General features: G+C 39.1%; 20 non-coding genes across 20 annotated transcripts; all 20 read right to left on the bottom strand.

The window, feature by feature from the left end:
• Positions 1–103: 103 nt before the first annotated feature.
• Positions 104–177, bottom strand: TRNAT-CGU (transfer RNA threonine (anticodon CGU)). The gene has a single exon. It is a non-coding gene; the product is annotated as a tRNA-Thr (tRNA).
• Positions 178–1,468: 1,291 nt separating this feature from the next.
• Positions 1,469–1,542, bottom strand: TRNAT-CGU (transfer RNA threonine (anticodon CGU)). The gene has a single exon. It is a non-coding gene; the product is annotated as a tRNA-Thr (tRNA).
• A 621-nt stretch (positions 1,543–2,163) lies between these two features.
• TRNAT-CGU (transfer RNA threonine (anticodon CGU)) lies at positions 2,164–2,237 on the bottom strand. The gene has a single exon. It is a non-coding gene; the product is annotated as a tRNA-Thr (tRNA).
• A 621-nt stretch (positions 2,238–2,858) lies between these two features.
• Positions 2,859–2,932, bottom strand: TRNAT-CGU (transfer RNA threonine (anticodon CGU)). The gene has a single exon. It is a non-coding gene; the product is annotated as a tRNA-Thr (tRNA).
• A 621-nt stretch (positions 2,933–3,553) lies between these two features.
• TRNAT-CGU (transfer RNA threonine (anticodon CGU)) lies at positions 3,554–3,627 on the bottom strand. Its single transcript has one exon. It is a non-coding gene; the product is annotated as a tRNA-Thr (tRNA).
• Positions 3,628–4,249: 622 nt separating this feature from the next.
• TRNAT-CGU (transfer RNA threonine (anticodon CGU)) lies at positions 4,250–4,323 on the bottom strand. Its single transcript has one exon. It is a non-coding gene; the product is annotated as a tRNA-Thr (tRNA).
• A 621-nt stretch (positions 4,324–4,944) lies between these two features.
• Positions 4,945–5,018, bottom strand: TRNAT-CGU (transfer RNA threonine (anticodon CGU)). Its single transcript has one exon. It is a non-coding gene; the product is annotated as a tRNA-Thr (tRNA).
• A 622-nt stretch (positions 5,019–5,640) lies between these two features.
• TRNAT-CGU (transfer RNA threonine (anticodon CGU)) lies at positions 5,641–5,714 on the bottom strand. The gene has a single exon. It is a non-coding gene; the product is annotated as a tRNA-Thr (tRNA).
• A 621-nt stretch (positions 5,715–6,335) lies between these two features.
• Positions 6,336–6,409, bottom strand: TRNAT-CGU (transfer RNA threonine (anticodon CGU)). Its single transcript has one exon. It is a non-coding gene; the product is annotated as a tRNA-Thr (tRNA).
• A 621-nt stretch (positions 6,410–7,030) lies between these two features.
• Positions 7,031–7,104, bottom strand: TRNAT-CGU (transfer RNA threonine (anticodon CGU)). The gene has a single exon. It is a non-coding gene; the product is annotated as a tRNA-Thr (tRNA).
• A 622-nt stretch (positions 7,105–7,726) lies between these two features.
• Positions 7,727–7,800, bottom strand: TRNAT-CGU (transfer RNA threonine (anticodon CGU)). Its single transcript has one exon. It is a non-coding gene; the product is annotated as a tRNA-Thr (tRNA).
• An 898-nt stretch (positions 7,801–8,698) lies between these two features.
• Positions 8,699–8,772, bottom strand: TRNAP-UGG (transfer RNA proline (anticodon UGG)). The gene has a single exon. It is a non-coding gene; the product is annotated as a tRNA-Pro (tRNA).
• A 620-nt stretch (positions 8,773–9,392) lies between these two features.
• TRNAT-CGU (transfer RNA threonine (anticodon CGU)) lies at positions 9,393–9,466 on the bottom strand. Its single transcript has one exon. It is a non-coding gene; the product is annotated as a tRNA-Thr (tRNA).
• Positions 9,467–10,061: 595 nt separating this feature from the next.
• On the bottom strand, positions 10,062–10,135 carry TRNAT-CGU (transfer RNA threonine (anticodon CGU)). The gene has a single exon. It is a non-coding gene; the product is annotated as a tRNA-Thr (tRNA).
• Positions 10,136–10,756: 621 nt separating this feature from the next.
• On the bottom strand, positions 10,757–10,830 carry TRNAT-CGU (transfer RNA threonine (anticodon CGU)). Its single transcript has one exon. It is a non-coding gene; the product is annotated as a tRNA-Thr (tRNA).
• Positions 10,831–11,451: 621 nt separating this feature from the next.
• Positions 11,452–11,525, bottom strand: TRNAT-CGU (transfer RNA threonine (anticodon CGU)). Its single transcript has one exon. It is a non-coding gene; the product is annotated as a tRNA-Thr (tRNA).
• Positions 11,526–12,147: 622 nt separating this feature from the next.
• Positions 12,148–12,221, bottom strand: TRNAT-CGU (transfer RNA threonine (anticodon CGU)). Its single transcript has one exon. It is a non-coding gene; the product is annotated as a tRNA-Thr (tRNA).
• A 621-nt stretch (positions 12,222–12,842) lies between these two features.
• TRNAT-CGU (transfer RNA threonine (anticodon CGU)) lies at positions 12,843–12,916 on the bottom strand. Its single transcript has one exon. It is a non-coding gene; the product is annotated as a tRNA-Thr (tRNA).
• Positions 12,917–13,538: 622 nt separating this feature from the next.
• Positions 13,539–13,612, bottom strand: TRNAT-CGU (transfer RNA threonine (anticodon CGU)). Its single transcript has one exon. It is a non-coding gene; the product is annotated as a tRNA-Thr (tRNA).
• Positions 13,613–14,233: 621 nt separating this feature from the next.
• On the bottom strand, positions 14,234–14,307 carry TRNAT-CGU (transfer RNA threonine (anticodon CGU)). The gene has a single exon. It is a non-coding gene; the product is annotated as a tRNA-Thr (tRNA).
• Between the last annotated feature and the right edge of the window lie 595 nt (positions 14,308–14,902).

Genomic DNA, 14,902 nt, shown 5'->3' with positions numbered 1-14,902 from the left:
TGCAAGTTTCCTGTGAGCAAATATGGGTGAAGCTCAAAGATGTGATCCCGAAAATCTGGGATGTAAACAGCAGGCAATGACTTGGTGATAATAAGATGAGCAAAGGCACTGCTGAGGGTTGAACTCAGGATCTCCTGTTTACGAGACAGGTGCTTTAACCAACTAAGCCACAGCACCCATACGCTGATTAGCAGTTATTGGTTATTGTGACACAGCACTCTTTTTTTCTTTGCATTTGCATTCTCAGTTTTTTAACATTTTTTTTTCAATAGTTTTTCAGGCCTACTTTTCCCTGCCTAAGAGTATACACATAGTCCACCTAAAAGGGAATGGAAAACTTTTAGGACAAAATTGTTGAAAAGAATGTTGTGCAACTTCCAAATTATGAAAATGAAAGCTGTGGCAAAACCGATGAGTTTTGTGCCACAGAAGCCAGTCACTATTATATTTCATGTAGGTGCTGTGGCTTAGTAATTAAGTTTTATACAATGTTTCTTCTTGTAGAAGCAGAAATTTTACTTGAAGAAGTCTTGGCTAGGCAAGTGCGGGTTAAGCTCCCATCCATGTTGAGTATAGCATCCCAAAAGACTTGTTAGTGACCTTTACCTATTGTCAGAGATGGAAGGTAGTACGTCAAACCAAACTGATAAGAAAATGTCTTTGTTCAGATGTGGTGGAAACAGTGGGCATAGCGAATGCAAGTTTCCTGTGAGCAAATATGGGTGAAGCTCAAAGATGTGATCCCGAAAATCTGGTGATAATAAGATGAGCAAAGGCACTGCTGAGAGTTGAACTCAGGATCTCCTGTTTAAGAGACAGGCGCTTTAACCAACTAAGCCACAGCACCCATACGCTGATTAGCAGTTATTGGTTATTGTGGCACAGCACTCTTTTTTCTTTGCATTTGCATTCTCAGTTTTTTAACATTTTTTTTTTCAATAGTTTTTCAGGCCTACTTTTCCCTGCCTAAGAGTATACACATAGTCCACCTAAAAGGGAATGGAAAACTTTTAGGACAAAATTGTTGAAAAGAATGTTGTGCAACTTCCAAAATATGATAATGAAAGCTGTGGCAAAACCGATGAGTTTTGTGCCACAGAAGCCAGTCACTATTATATTTCATGTAGGTGCTGTGGCTTAGTAATTAAGTTTTATACAATGTTTCTTATTGTAGAAGCAGAAATTTTACTTGAAGAAGTCTTGGCTAGGCAAGTGCGGGTTAAGCTCCCATCCATGTTGAGTATAGCATCCCAAAAGACTTGTTAGTGACCTTTACCTATTGTCAGAGATGGAAGGTAGTACGTCAATCCAAACTGATAAGAAAATGTTTAGTTCAGATGTGGTGGAAACAGTGGGCATAGCGAATGCAAGTTTCCTGTGAGCAAATATGGGTGAAGCTCAAAGATGTGATCCCGAAAATCTGGGATGTAAACAGCAGGCAATGACTTGGTGATAATAAGATGAGCAAAGGCACTGCTGAGGGTTGAACTCAGGATCTCCTGTTTACGAGACAGGTGCTTTAACCAACTAAGCCACAGCACCCATACGCTGATTAGCAGTTATTGGTTATTGTGACACAGCACTCTTTTTTCTTTGCATTTGCATTCTCAGTTTTTTAACATTTTTTTTTCAATAGTTTTTCAGGCCTACTTTTCCCTGCCTAAGAGTATACACATAGTCCACCTAAAAGGGAATGGAAAACTTTTAGGACAAAATTGTTGAAAAGAATGTTGTGCAACTTCCAAATTATGAAAATGAAAGCTGTGGCAAAACCGATGAGTTTTGTGCCACAGAAGCCAGTCACTATTATATTTCATGTAGGTGCTGTGGCTTAGTAATTAAGTTTTATACAATGTTTCTTCTTGTAGAAGCAGAAATTTTACTTGAAGAAGTCTTGGCTAGGCAAGTGCGGGTTAAGCTCCCATCCATGTTGAGTATAGCATCCCAAAAGACTTGTTAGTGACCTTTACCTATTGTCAGAGATGGAAGGTAGTACGTCAAACCAAACTGATAAGAAAATGTCTTTGTTCAGATGTGGTGGAAACAGTGGGCATAGCGAATGCAAGTTTCCTGTGAGCAAATATGGGTGAAGCTCAAAGATGTGATCCCGAAAATCTGGGATGTAAACAGCAGGCAATGACTTGGTGATAATAAGATGAGAAAAGGCACTGCTGAGAGTTGAACTCAGGATCTCCTGTTTACGAGACAGGCGCTTTAACCAACTAAGCCACAGCACCCATACGCTGATTAGCAGTTATTGGTTTTTGTGGCACAGCACTCTTTTTTCTTTGCATTTGCATTCTCAGTTTTTTAACATTTTTTTTTCAATAGTTTTTCAGGCCTACTTTTCCCTGCCTAAGAGTATACACATAGTCCACCTAAAAGGGAATGGAAAACTTTTAGGACAAAATTGTTGAAAAGAATGTTGTGCAACTTCCAAAATATGATAATGAAAGCTGTGGCAAAACCGATGAGTTTTGTGCCACAGAAGCCAGTCACTATTATATTTCATGTAGGTGCTGTGGCTTAGTAATTAAGTTTTATACAATGTTTCTTATTGTAGAAGCAGAAATTTTACTTGAAGAAGTCTTGGCTAGGCAAGTGCGGGTTAAGCTCCCATCCATGTTGAGTATAGCATCCCAAAAGACTTGTTAGTGACCTTTACCTATTGTCAGAGATGGAAGGTAGTACGTCAAACCAAACTGATAAGAAAATGTCTTTGTTCAGATGTGGTGGAAACAGTGGGCATAGCGAATGCAAGTTTCCTGTGAGCAAATATGGGTGAAGCTCAAAGATGTGATCCCGAAAATCTGGGATGTAAACAGCAGGCAATGACTTGGTGATAATAAGATGAGAAAAGGCACTGCTGAGAGTTGAACTCAAGATCTCCTGTTTACGAGACAGGCGCTTTAACCAACTAAGCCACAGCACCCATACGCTGATTAGCAGTTATTGGTTATTGTGGCACAGCACTCTTTTTTCTTTGCATTTGCATTCTCAGTTTTTTAACATTTTTTTTTCAATAGTTTTTCAGGCCTATTTTTCCCTGCCTAAGAGTATACACATAGTCCACCTAAAAGGGAATGGAAAACTTTTAGGACAAAATTGTTGAAAAGAATGTTGTGCAACTTCCAAATTATGATAATGAAAGCTGTGGCAAAACCGATGAGTTTTGTGCCACAGAAGCCAGTCACTATTAAATTTCATGTAGGTGCTGTGGCTTAGTAATTAAGTTTTATACAATGTTTCTTATTGTAGAAGCAGAAATTTTACTTGAAGAAGTCTTGGCTAGGCAAGTGCGGGTTAAGCTCCCATCCATGTTGAGTATAGCATCCCAAAAGACTTGTTAGTGACCTTTACCTATTGTCAGAGATGGAAGGTAGTACATCAAACCAAACTGATAAGAAAATGTCTTTGTTCAGATGTGGTGGAAACAGTGGGCATAGCGAATGCAAGTTTCCTGTGAGCAAATATGGGTGAAGCTCAAAGATGTGATCCCGAAAATCTGGGATGTAAACAGCAGGCAATGACTTGGTGATAATAAGATGAGCAAAGGCACTGCTGAGAGTTGAACTCAGGATCTCCTGTTTACGAGACAGGCGCTTTAACCAACTAAGCCACAGCACCCATACGCTGATTAGCAGTTATTGGTTATTGTGGCACAGCACTCTTTTTTCTTTGCATTTGCATTCTCAGTTTTTTAACATTTTTTTTTTCAATAGTTTTTCAGGCCTACTTTTCCCTGCCTAAGAGTATACACATAGTCCACCTAAAAGGGAATGGAAAACTTTTAGGACAAAATTGTTGAAAAGAATGTTGTGCAACTTCCAAAATATGATAATGAAAGCTGTGGCAAAACCGATGAGTTTTGTGCCACAGAAGCCAGTCACTATTATATTTCATGTAGGTGCTGTGGCTTAGTAATTAAGTTTTATACAATGTTTCTTATTGTAGAAGCAGAAATTTTACTTGAAGAAGTCTTGGCTAGGCAAGTGCGGGTTAAGCTCCCATCCATGTTGAGTATAGCATCCCAAAAGACTTGTTAGTGACCTTTACCTATTGTCAGAGATGGAAGGTAGTACGTCAAACCAAACTGATAAGAAAATGTCTTTGTTCAGATGTGGTGGAAACAGTGGGCATAGCGAATGCAAGTTTCCTGTGAGCAAATATGGGTGAAGCTCAAAGATGTGATCCCGAAAATCTGGGATGTAAACAGCAGGCAATGACTTGGTGATAATAAGATGAGCAAAGGCACTGCTGAGAGTTGAACTCAGGATCTCCTGTTTACGAGACAGGCGCTTTAACCAACTAAGCCACAGCACCCATACGCTGATTAGCAGTTATTGGTTATTGTGGCACAGCACTCTTTTTTCTTTGCATTTGCATTCTCAGTTTTTTAACATTTTTTTTTCAATAGTTTTTCAGGCCTATTTTTCCCTGCCTAAGAGTATACACATAGTCCACCTAAAAGGGAATGGAAAACTTTTAGGACAAAATTGTTGAAAAGAATGTTGTGCAACTTCCAAATTATGATAATGAAAGCTGTGGCAAAACCGATGAGTTTTGTGCCACAGAAGCCAGTCACTATTAAATTTCATGTAGGTGCTGTGGCTTAGTAATTAAGTTTTATACAATGTTTCTTATTGTAGAAGCAGAAATTTTACTTGAAGAAGTCTTGGCTAGGCAAGTGCGGGTTAAGCTCCCATCCATGTTGAGTATAGCATCCCAAAAGACTTGTTAGTGACCTTTACCTATTGTCAGAGATGGAAGGTAGTACATCAAACCAAACTGATAAGAAAATGTCTTTGTTCAGATGTGGTGGAAACAGTGGGCATAGCGAATGCAAGTTTCCTGTGAGCAAATATGGGTGAAGCTCAAAGATGTGATCCCGAAAATCTGGGATGTAAACAGCAGGCAATGACTTGGTGATAATAAGATGAGCAAAGGCACTGCTGAGAGTTGAACTCAGGATCTCCTGTTTACGAGACAGGCGCTTTAACCAACTAAGCCACAGCACCCATACGCTGATTAGCAGTTATTGGTTATTGTGGCACAGCACTCTTTTTTCTTTGCATTTGCATTCTCAGTTTTTTAACATTTTTTTTTTCAATAGTTTTTCAGGCCTACTTTTCCCTGCCTAAGAGTATACACATAGTCCACCTAAAAGGGAATGGAAAACTTTTAGGACAAAATTGTTGAAAAGAATGTTGTGCAACTTCCAAAATATGATAATGAAAGCTGTGGCAAAACCGATGAGTTTTGTGCCACAGAAGCCAGTCACTATTATATTTCATGTAGGTGCTGTGGCTTAGTAATTAAGTTTTATACAATGTTTCTTATTGTAGAAGCAGAAATTTTACTTGAAGAAGTCTTGGCTAGGCAAGTGCGGGTTAAGCTCCCATCCATGTTGAGTATAGCATCCCAAAAGACTTGTTAGTGACCTTTACCTATTGTCAGAGATGGAAGGTAGTACGTCAAACCAAACTGATAAGAAAATGTCTTTGTTCAGATGTGGTGGAAACAGTGGGCATAGCGAATGCAAGTTTCCTGTGAGCAAATATGGGTGAAGCTCAAAGATGTGATCCCGAAAATCTGGGATGTAAACAGCAGGCAATGACTTGGTGATAATAAGATGAGCAAAGGCACTGCTGAGAGTTGAACTCAGGATCTCCTGTTTACGAGACAGGCGCTTTAACCAACTAAGCCACAGCACCCATACGCTGATTAGCAGTTATTGGTTATTGTGGCACAGCACTCTTTTTTCTTTGCATTTGCATTCTCAGTTTTTTAACATTTTTTTTTCAATAGTTTTTCAGGCCTACTTTTCCCTGCCTAAGAGTATACACATAGTCCACCTAAAAGGGAATGGAAAACTTTTAGGACAAAATTGTTGAAAAGAATGTTGTGCAACTTCCAAAATATGATAATGAAAGCTGTGGCAAAACCGATGAGTTTTGTGCCACAGAAGCCAGTCACTATTACATTTCATGTAGGTGCTGTGGCTTAGTAATTAAGTTTTATACAATGTTTCTTCTTGTAGAAGCAGAAATTTTACTTGAAGAAGTCTTGGCTAGGCAAGTGCGGGTTAAGCTCCCATCCATGTTGAGTATAGCATCCCAAAAGACTTGTTAGTGACCTTTACCTATTGTCAGAGATGGAAGGTAGTACATCAAACCAAACTGATAAGAAAATGTCTTTGTTCAGATGTGGTGGAAACAGTGGGCATAGCGAATGCAAGTTTCCTGTGAGCAAATATGGGTGAAGCTCAAAGATGTGATCCCGAAAATCTGGGATGTAAACAGCAGGCAATGACTTGGTGATAATAAGATGAGCAAAGGCACTGCTGAGGGTTGAACTCAGGATCTCCTGTTTACGAGACAGGTGCTTTAACCAACTAAGCCACAGCACCCATACGCTGATTAGCAGTTATTGGTTATTGTGACACAGCACTCTTTTTTCTTTGCATTTGCATTCTCAGTTTTTTAACATTTTTTTTTCAATAGTTTTTCAGGCCTACTTTTCCCTGCCTAAGAGTATACACATAGTCCACCTAAAAGGGAATGGAAAACTTTTAGGACAAAATTGTTGAAAAGAATGTTGTGCAACTTCCAAATTATGATAATGAAAGCTGTGGCAAAACCGATGAGTTTTGTGCCACAGAAGCCAGTCACTATTATATTTCATGTAGGTGCTGTGGCTTAGTAATTAAGTTTTATACAATGTTTCTTCTTGTAGAAGCAGAAATTTTACTTGAAGAAGTCTTGGCTAGGCAAGTGCGGGTTAAGCTCCCATCCATGTTGAGTATAGCATCCCAAAAGACTTGTTAGTGACCTTTACCTATTGTCAGAGATGGAAGGTAGTACATCAAACCAAACTGATAAGAAAATGTCTTTGTTCAGATGTGGTGGAAACAGTGGGCATAGCGAATGCAAGTTTCCTGTGAGCAAATATGGGTGAAGCTCAAAGATGTGATCCCGAAAATCTGGGATGTAAACAGCAGGCAATGACTTGGTGATAATAAGATGAGCAAAGGCACTGCTGAGAGTTGAACTCAGGATCTCCTGTTTACGAGACAGGCGCTTTAACCAACTAAGCCACAGCACCCATATGCTGATTAGCAGTTATTGGTTATTGTGGCACAGCACTCTTTTTTCTTTGCATTTGCATTCTCAGTTTTTTAACATTTTTTTTTTCAATAGTTTTTCAGGCCTACTTTTCCCTGCCTAAGAGTATACACATAGTCCACCTAAAAGGGAATGGAAAACTTTTAGGACAAAATTGTTGAAAAGAATGTTGTGCAACTTCCAAAATATGATAATGAAAGCTGTGGCAAAACCGATGAGTTTTGTGCCACAGAAGCCAGTCACTATTATATTTCATGTAGGTGCTGTGGCTTAGTAATTAAGTTTTATACAATGTTTCTTATTGTAGAAGCAGAAATTTTACTTGAAGAAGTCTTGGCTAGGCAAGTGCGGGTTAAGCTCCCATCCATGTTGAGTATAGCATCCCAAAAGACTTGTTAGTGACCTTTACCTATTGTAAGAGATGGAAGGTAGTACATCAAACCAAACTGATAAGAAAATGTCTTTGTTCAGATGTGGTGGAAACAGTGGGCATAGCGAATGCAAGTTTCCTGTGAGCAAATATGGGTGAAGCTCAAAGATGTGATCCCGAAAATCTGGGATGTAAACAGCAGGCAATGACTTGGTGATAATAAGATGAGCAAATGCACTGCTGAGAGTTGAACTCAGGATCTCCTGTTTACGAGACAGGCGCTTTAACCAACTGAGCCACAGCACCCATACGCTGATTAGCAGTTATTGGTTATTGTGGCACAGCACTCTTTTTTCTTTGCATTTGCATTCTCAGTTTTTTAACATTTTTTTTTTCAATAGTTTTTCAGGCCTACTTTTCCCTGCCTAAGAGTATACACATAGTCCACCTAAAAGGGAATGGAAAACTTTTAGGACAAAATTGTTGAAAAGAATGTTGTAGATGAGAAAAGGCACTGCTGAGAGTTGAACTCAGGATCTCCTGTTTACAAGACAGGTGCTTTAACCAACTAAGCCACAGCACCCATACGCTGACTAGCAGTTATTGGTTATTGTGGCACAGCACTCTTTTTTCTTTGCATTTGCATTCTCAGTTTTTTAACATTTTTTTTTTCAATAGTTTTTCAGGCCTACTTTTCCCTGCCTAAGAGTATACACATAGTCCACCTAAAAGGGAATGGAAAACTTTTAGGACAAAATTGTTGAAAAGAATGTTGTGCAACTTCCAAAATATGATAATGAAAGCTGTGGCAAAACCGATGAGTTTTGTGCCACAGAAGCCAGTCACTATTATATTTCATGTAGGTGCTGTGGCTTAGTAATTAAGTTTTATACAATGTTTCTTATTGTAGAAGCAGAAATTTTACTTGAAGAAGTCTTGGCTAGGCAAGTGCGGGTTAAGCTCCCATCCATGTTGAGTATAGCATCCCAAAAGACTTGTTAGTGACCTTTACCTATTGTCAGAGATGGAAGGTAGTACGTCAAACCAAACTGATAAGAAAATGTTTAGTTCAGATGTGGTGGAAACAGTGGGCATAGCGAATGCAAGTTTCCTGTGAGCAAATATGGGTGAAGCTCAAAGATGTGATCCCGAAAATCTGGGATGTAAACAGCAGGCAATGACTTGGTGATAATAAGATGAGCAAAGGCACTGCTGAGGGTTGAACTCAGGATCTCCTGTTTCCAAGACAGGTGCTTTAACCAACTAAGCCACAGCACCCATACGCTGATTAGCAGTTATTGGTTATTGTGACACAGCACTCTTTTTTCTTTGCATTTGCATTCTCAGTTTTTTAACATTTTTTTTTCAATAGTTTTTCAGGCCTACTTTTCCCTGCCTAAGAGTATACACATAGTCCACCTAAAAGGGAATGGAAAACTTTTAGGACAAAATTGTTGAAAAGAATGTTGTGCAACTTCCAAATTATGAAAATGAAAGCTGTGGCAAAACCGATGAGTTTTGTGCCACAGAAGCCAGTCACTATTATATTTCATGTAGGTGCTGTGGCTTAGTAATTAAGTTTTATACAATGTTTCTTCTTGTAGAAGCAGAAATTTTACTTGAAGAAGTCTTGGCTAGGCAAGTGCGGGTTAAGCTCCCATCCATGTTGAGTATAGCATCCCAAAAGACTTGTTAGTGACCTTTACCTATTGTCAGAGATGGAAGGTAGTACGTCAAACCAAACTGATAAGAAAATGTTTAGTTCAGATGTGGTGGAAACAGTGGGCATAGCGAATGCAAGTTTCCTGTGAGCAAATATGGGTGAAGCTCAAAGATGTGATCCCGAAAATCTGGGATGTAAACAGCAGGCAATGACTTGGTGATAATAAGATGAGCAAAGGCACTGCTGAGGGTTGAACTCAGGATCTCCTGTTTACGAGACAGGTGCTTTAACCAACTAAGCCACAGCACCCATACGCTGATTAGCAGTTATTGGTTATTGTGACACAGCACTCTTTTTTCTTTGCATTTGCATTCTCAGTTTTTTAACATTTTTTTTTCAATAGTTTTTCAGGCCTACTTTTCCCTGCCTAAGAGTATACACATAGTCCACCTAAAAGGGAATGGAAAACTTTTAGGACAAAATTGTTGAAAAGAATGTTGTGCAACTTCCAAATTATGAAAATGAAAGCTGTGGCAAAACCGATGAGTTTTGTGCCACAGAAGCCAGTCACTATTATATTTCATGTAGGTGCTGTGGCTTAGTAATTAAGTTTTATACAATGTTTCTTCTTGTAGAAGCAGAAATTTTACTTGAAGAAGTCTTGGCTAGGCAAGTGCGGGTTAAGCTCCCATCCATGTTGAGTATAGCATCCCAAAAGACTTGTTAGTGACCTTTACCTATTGTCAGAGATGGAAGGTAGTACGTCAAACCAAACTGATAAGAAAATGTCTTTGTTCAGATGTGGTGGAAACAGTGGGCATAGCGAATGCAAGTTTCCTGTGAGCAAATATGGGTGAAGCTCAAAGATGTGATCCCGAAAATCTGGTGATAATAAGATGAGCAAAGGCACTGCTGAGAGTTGAACTCAGGATCTCCTGTTTACGAGACAGGCGCTTTAACCAACTAAGCCACAGCACCCATACGCTGATTAGCAGTTATTGGTTATTGTGGCACAGCACTCTTTTTTCTTTGCATTTGCATTCTCAGTTTTTTAACATTTTTTTTTTCAATAGTTTTTCAGGCCTACTTTTCCCTGCCTAAGAGTATACACATAGTCCACCTAAAAGGGAATGGAAAACTTTTAGGACAAAATTGTTGAAAAGAATGTTGTGCAACTTCCAAAATATGATAATGAAAGCTGTGGCAAAACCGATGAGTTTTGTGCCACAGAAGCCAGTCACTATTATATTTCATGTAGGTGCTGTGGCTTAGTAATTAAGTTTTATACAATGTTTCTTATTGTAGAAGCAGAAATTTTACTTGAAGAAGTCTTGGCTAGGCAAGTGCGGGTTAAGCTCCCATCCATGTTGAGTATAGCATCCCAAAAGACTTGTTAGTGACCTTTACCTATTGTCAGAGATGGAAGGTAGTACGTCAAACCAAACTGATAAGAAAATGTTTAGTTCAGATGTGGTGGAAACAGTGGGCATAGCGAATGCAAGTTTCCTGTGAGCAAATATGGGTGAAGCTCAAAGATGTGATCCCGAAAATCTGGGATGTAAACAGCAGGCAATGACTTGGTGATAATAAGATGAGCAAAGGCACTGCTGAGGGTTGAACTCAGGATCTCCTGTTTACGAGACAGGTGCTTTAACCAACTAAGCCACAGCACCCATACGCTGATTAGCAGTTATTGGTTATTGTGACACAGCACTCTTTTTTCTTTGCATTTGCATTCTCAGTTTTTTAACATTTTTTTTTCAATAGTTTTTCAGGCCTACTTTTCCCTGCCTAAGAGTATACACATAGTCCACCTAAAAGGGAATGGAAAACTTTTAGGACAAAATTGTTGAAAAGAATGTTGTGCAACTTCCAAATTATGAAAATGAAAGCTGTGGCAAAACCGATGAGTTTTGTGCCACAGAAGCCAGTCACTATTATATTTCATGTAGGTGCTGTGGCTTAGTAATTAAGTTTTATACAATGTTTCTTCTTGTAGAAGCAGAAATTTTACTTGAAGAAGTCTTGGCTAGGCAAGTGCGGGTTAAGCTCCCATCCATGTTGAGTATAGCATCCCAAAAGACTTGTTAGTGACCTTTACCTATTGTCAGAGATGGAAGGTAGTACGTCAAACCAAACTGATAAGAAAATGTCTTTTTTCAGATGTGGTGGAAACAGTGGGCATAGCGAATGCAAGTTTCCTGTGAGCAAATATGGGTGAAGCTCAAAGATGTGATCCCGAAAATCTGGGATGTAAACAGCAGGCAATGACTTGGTGATAATAAGATGAGAAAAGGCACTGCTGAGAGTTGAACTCAGGATCTCCTGTTTACGAGACAGGCGCTTTAACCAACTAAGCCACAGCACCCATACGCTGATTAGCAGTTATTGGTTATTGTGGCACAGCACTCTTTTTTCTTTGCATTTGCATTCTCAGTTTTTTAACATTTTTTTTTTCAATAGTTTTTCAGGCCTACTTTTCCCTGCCTAAGAGTATACACATAGTCCACCTAAAAGGGAATGGAAAACTTTTAGGACAAAATTGTTGAAAAGAATGTTGTGCAACTTCCAAAATATGATAATGAAAGCTGTGGCAAAACCGATGAGTTTTGTGCCACAGAAGCCAGTCACTATTATATTTCATGTAGGTGCTGTGGCTTAGTAATTAAGTTTTATACAATGTTTCTTATTGTAGAAGCAGAAATTTTACTTGAAGAAGTCTTGGCTAGGCAAGTGCGGGTTAAGCTCCCATCCATGTTGAGTATAGCATCCCAAAAGACTTGTTAGTGACCTTTACCTATTGTCAGAGATGGAAGGTAGTACGTCAAACCAAACTGATAAGAAAATGTCTTTGTTCAGATGTGGTGGAAACAGTGGGCATAGCGAATGCAAGTTTCCTGTGAGCAAATATGGGTGAAGCTCAAAGATGTGATCCCGAAAATCTGGGATGTAAACAGCAGGCAATGACTTGGTGATAATAAGATGAGCAAAGGCACTGCTGAGGGTTGAACTCAGGATCTCCTGTTTACGAGACAGGTGCTTTAACCAACTAAGCCACAGCACCCATACGCTGATTAGCAGTTATTGGTTATTGTGACACAGCACTCTTTTTTCTTTGCATTTGCATTCTCAGTTTTTTAACATTTTTTTTTCAATAGTTTTTCAGGCCTACTTTTCCCTGCCTAAGAGTATACACATAGTCCACCTAAAAGGGAATGGAAAACTTTTAGGACAAAATTGTTGAAAAGAATGTTGTGCAACTTCCAAATTATGAAAATGAAAGCTGTGGCAAAACCGATGAGTTTTGTGCCACAGAAGCCAGTCACTATTATATTTCATGTAGGTGCTGTGGCTTAGTAATTAAGTTTTATACAATGTTTCTTCTTGTAGAAGCAGAAATTTTACTTGAAGAAGTCTTGGCTAGGCAAGTGCGGGTTAAGCTCCCATCCATGTTGAGTATAGCATCCCAAAAGACTTGTTAGTGACCTTTACCTATTGTCAGAGATGGAAGGTAGTACGTCAAACCAAACTGATAAGAAAATGTCTTTTTTCAGATGTGGTGGAAACAGTGGGCATAGCGAATGCAAGTTTCCTGTGAGCAAATATGGGTGAAGCTCAAAGATGTGATCCCGAAAATCTGGGATGTAAACAGCAGGCAATGACTTGGTGATAATAAGATGAGAAAAGGCACTGCTGAGAGTTGAACTCAGGATCTCCTGTTTACGAGACAGGCGCTTTAACCAACTAAGCCACAGCACCCATACGCTGATTAGCAGTTATTGGTTATTGTGGCACAGCACTCTTTTTTCTTTGCATTTGCATTCTCAGTTTTTTAACATTTTTTTTTTCAATAGTTTTTCAGGCCTACTTTTCCCTGCCTAAGAGTATACACATAGTCCACCTAAAAGGGAATGGAAAACTTTTAGGACAAAATTGTTGAAAAGAATGTTGTGCAACTTCCAAAATATGATAATGAAAGCTGTGGCAAAACCGATGAGTTTTGTGCCACAGAAGCCAGTCACTATTATATTTCATGTAGGTGCTGTGGCTTAGTAATTAAGTTTTATACAATGTTTCTTATTGTAGAAGCAGAAATTTTACTTGAAGAAGTCTTGGCTAGGCAAGTGCGGGTTAAGCTCCCATCCATGTTGAGTATAGCATCCCAAAAGACTTGTTAGTGACCTTTACCTATTGTCAGAGATGGAAGGTAGTACGTCAAACCAAACTGATAAGAAAATGTCTTTGTTCAGATGTGGTGGAAACAGTGGGCATAGCGAATGCAAGTTTCCTGTGAGCAAATATGGGTGAAGCTCAAAGATGTGATCCCGAAAATCTGGGATGTAAACAGCAGGCAATGACTTGGTGATAATAAGATGAGAAAAGGCACTGCTGAGAGTTGAACTCAGGATCTCCTGTTTACGAGACAGGCGCTTTAACCAACTAAGCCACAGCACCCATACGCTGATTAGCAGTTATTGGTTATTGTGGCACAGCACTCTTTTTTCTTTGCATTTGCATTCTCAGTTTTTTAACATTTTTTTTTTCAATAGTTTTTCAGGCCTACTTTTCCCTGCCTAAGAGTATACACATAGTCCACCTAAAAGGGAATGGAAAACTTTTAGGACAAAATTGTTGAAAAGAATGTTGTGCAACTTCCAAAATATGATAATGAAAGCTGTGGCAAAACCGATGAGTTTTGTGCCACAGAAGCCAGTCACTATTATATTTCATGTAGGTGCTGTGGCTTAGTAATTAAGTTTTATACAATGTTTCTTATTGTAGAAGCAGAAATTTTACTTGAAGAAGTCTTGGCTAGGCAAGTGTGGGTTAAGCTCCCATCCATGTTGAGTATAGCATCCCAAAAGACTTGTTAGTGACCTTTACCTATTGTCAGAGACGGAAGGTAGTACGTCAAACCAAACTGATAAGAAAATGTTTAGTTCAGATGTGGTGGAAACAGTGGGCATAGCGAATGCAAGTTTCCTGTGAGCAAATATGGGTGAAGCTCAAAGATGTGATCCCGAAAATCTGGGATGTAAACAGCAGGCAATGACTTGGTGATAATAAGATGAGCAAAGGCACTGCTGAGAGTTGAACTCAGGATCTCCTGTTTACGAGACAGGCGCTTTAACCAACTAAGCCACAGCACCCATACGCTGATTAGCAGTTATTGGTTATTGTGGCACAGCACTCTTTTTTCTTTGCATTTGCATTCTCAGTTTTTTAACATTTTTTTTTTCAATAGTTTTTCAGGCCTACTTTTCCCTGCCTAAGAGTATACACATAGTCCACCTAAAAGGGAATGGAAAACTTTTAGGACAAAATTGTTGAAAAGAATGTTGTGCAACTTCCAAAATATGATAATGAAAGCTGTGGCAAAACCGATGAGTTTTGTGCCACAGAAGCCAGTCACTATTATATTTCATGTAGGTGCTGTGGCTTAGTAATTAAGTTTTATACAATGTTTCTTATTGTAGAAGCAGAAATTTTACTTGAAGAAGTCTTGGCTAGGCAAGTGCGGGTTAAGCTCCCATCCATGTTGAGTATAGCATCCCAAAAGACTTGTTAGTGACCTTTACCTATTGTCAGAGATGGAAGGTAGTACGTCAAACCAAACTGATAAGAAAATGTTTAGTTCAGATGTGGTGGAAACAGTGGGCATAGCGAATGCAAGTTTCCTGTGAGCAAATATGGGTGAAGCTCAAAGATGTGATCCCGAAAATCTGGGATGTAAACAGCAGGCAA

Source organism: Hyperolius riggenbachi, chromosome 11 (assembly GCF_040937935.1).
Source record: "Hyperolius riggenbachi isolate aHypRig1 chromosome 11, aHypRig1.pri, whole genome shotgun sequence".
Lineage (NCBI taxonomy): Eukaryota > Metazoa > Chordata > Amphibia > Anura > Hyperoliidae > Hyperolius > Hyperolius riggenbachi.
The sequence above is the reverse complement of the archived record's forward strand: the minus strand, read 5'-3'. Positions and strand labels throughout refer to the sequence as shown.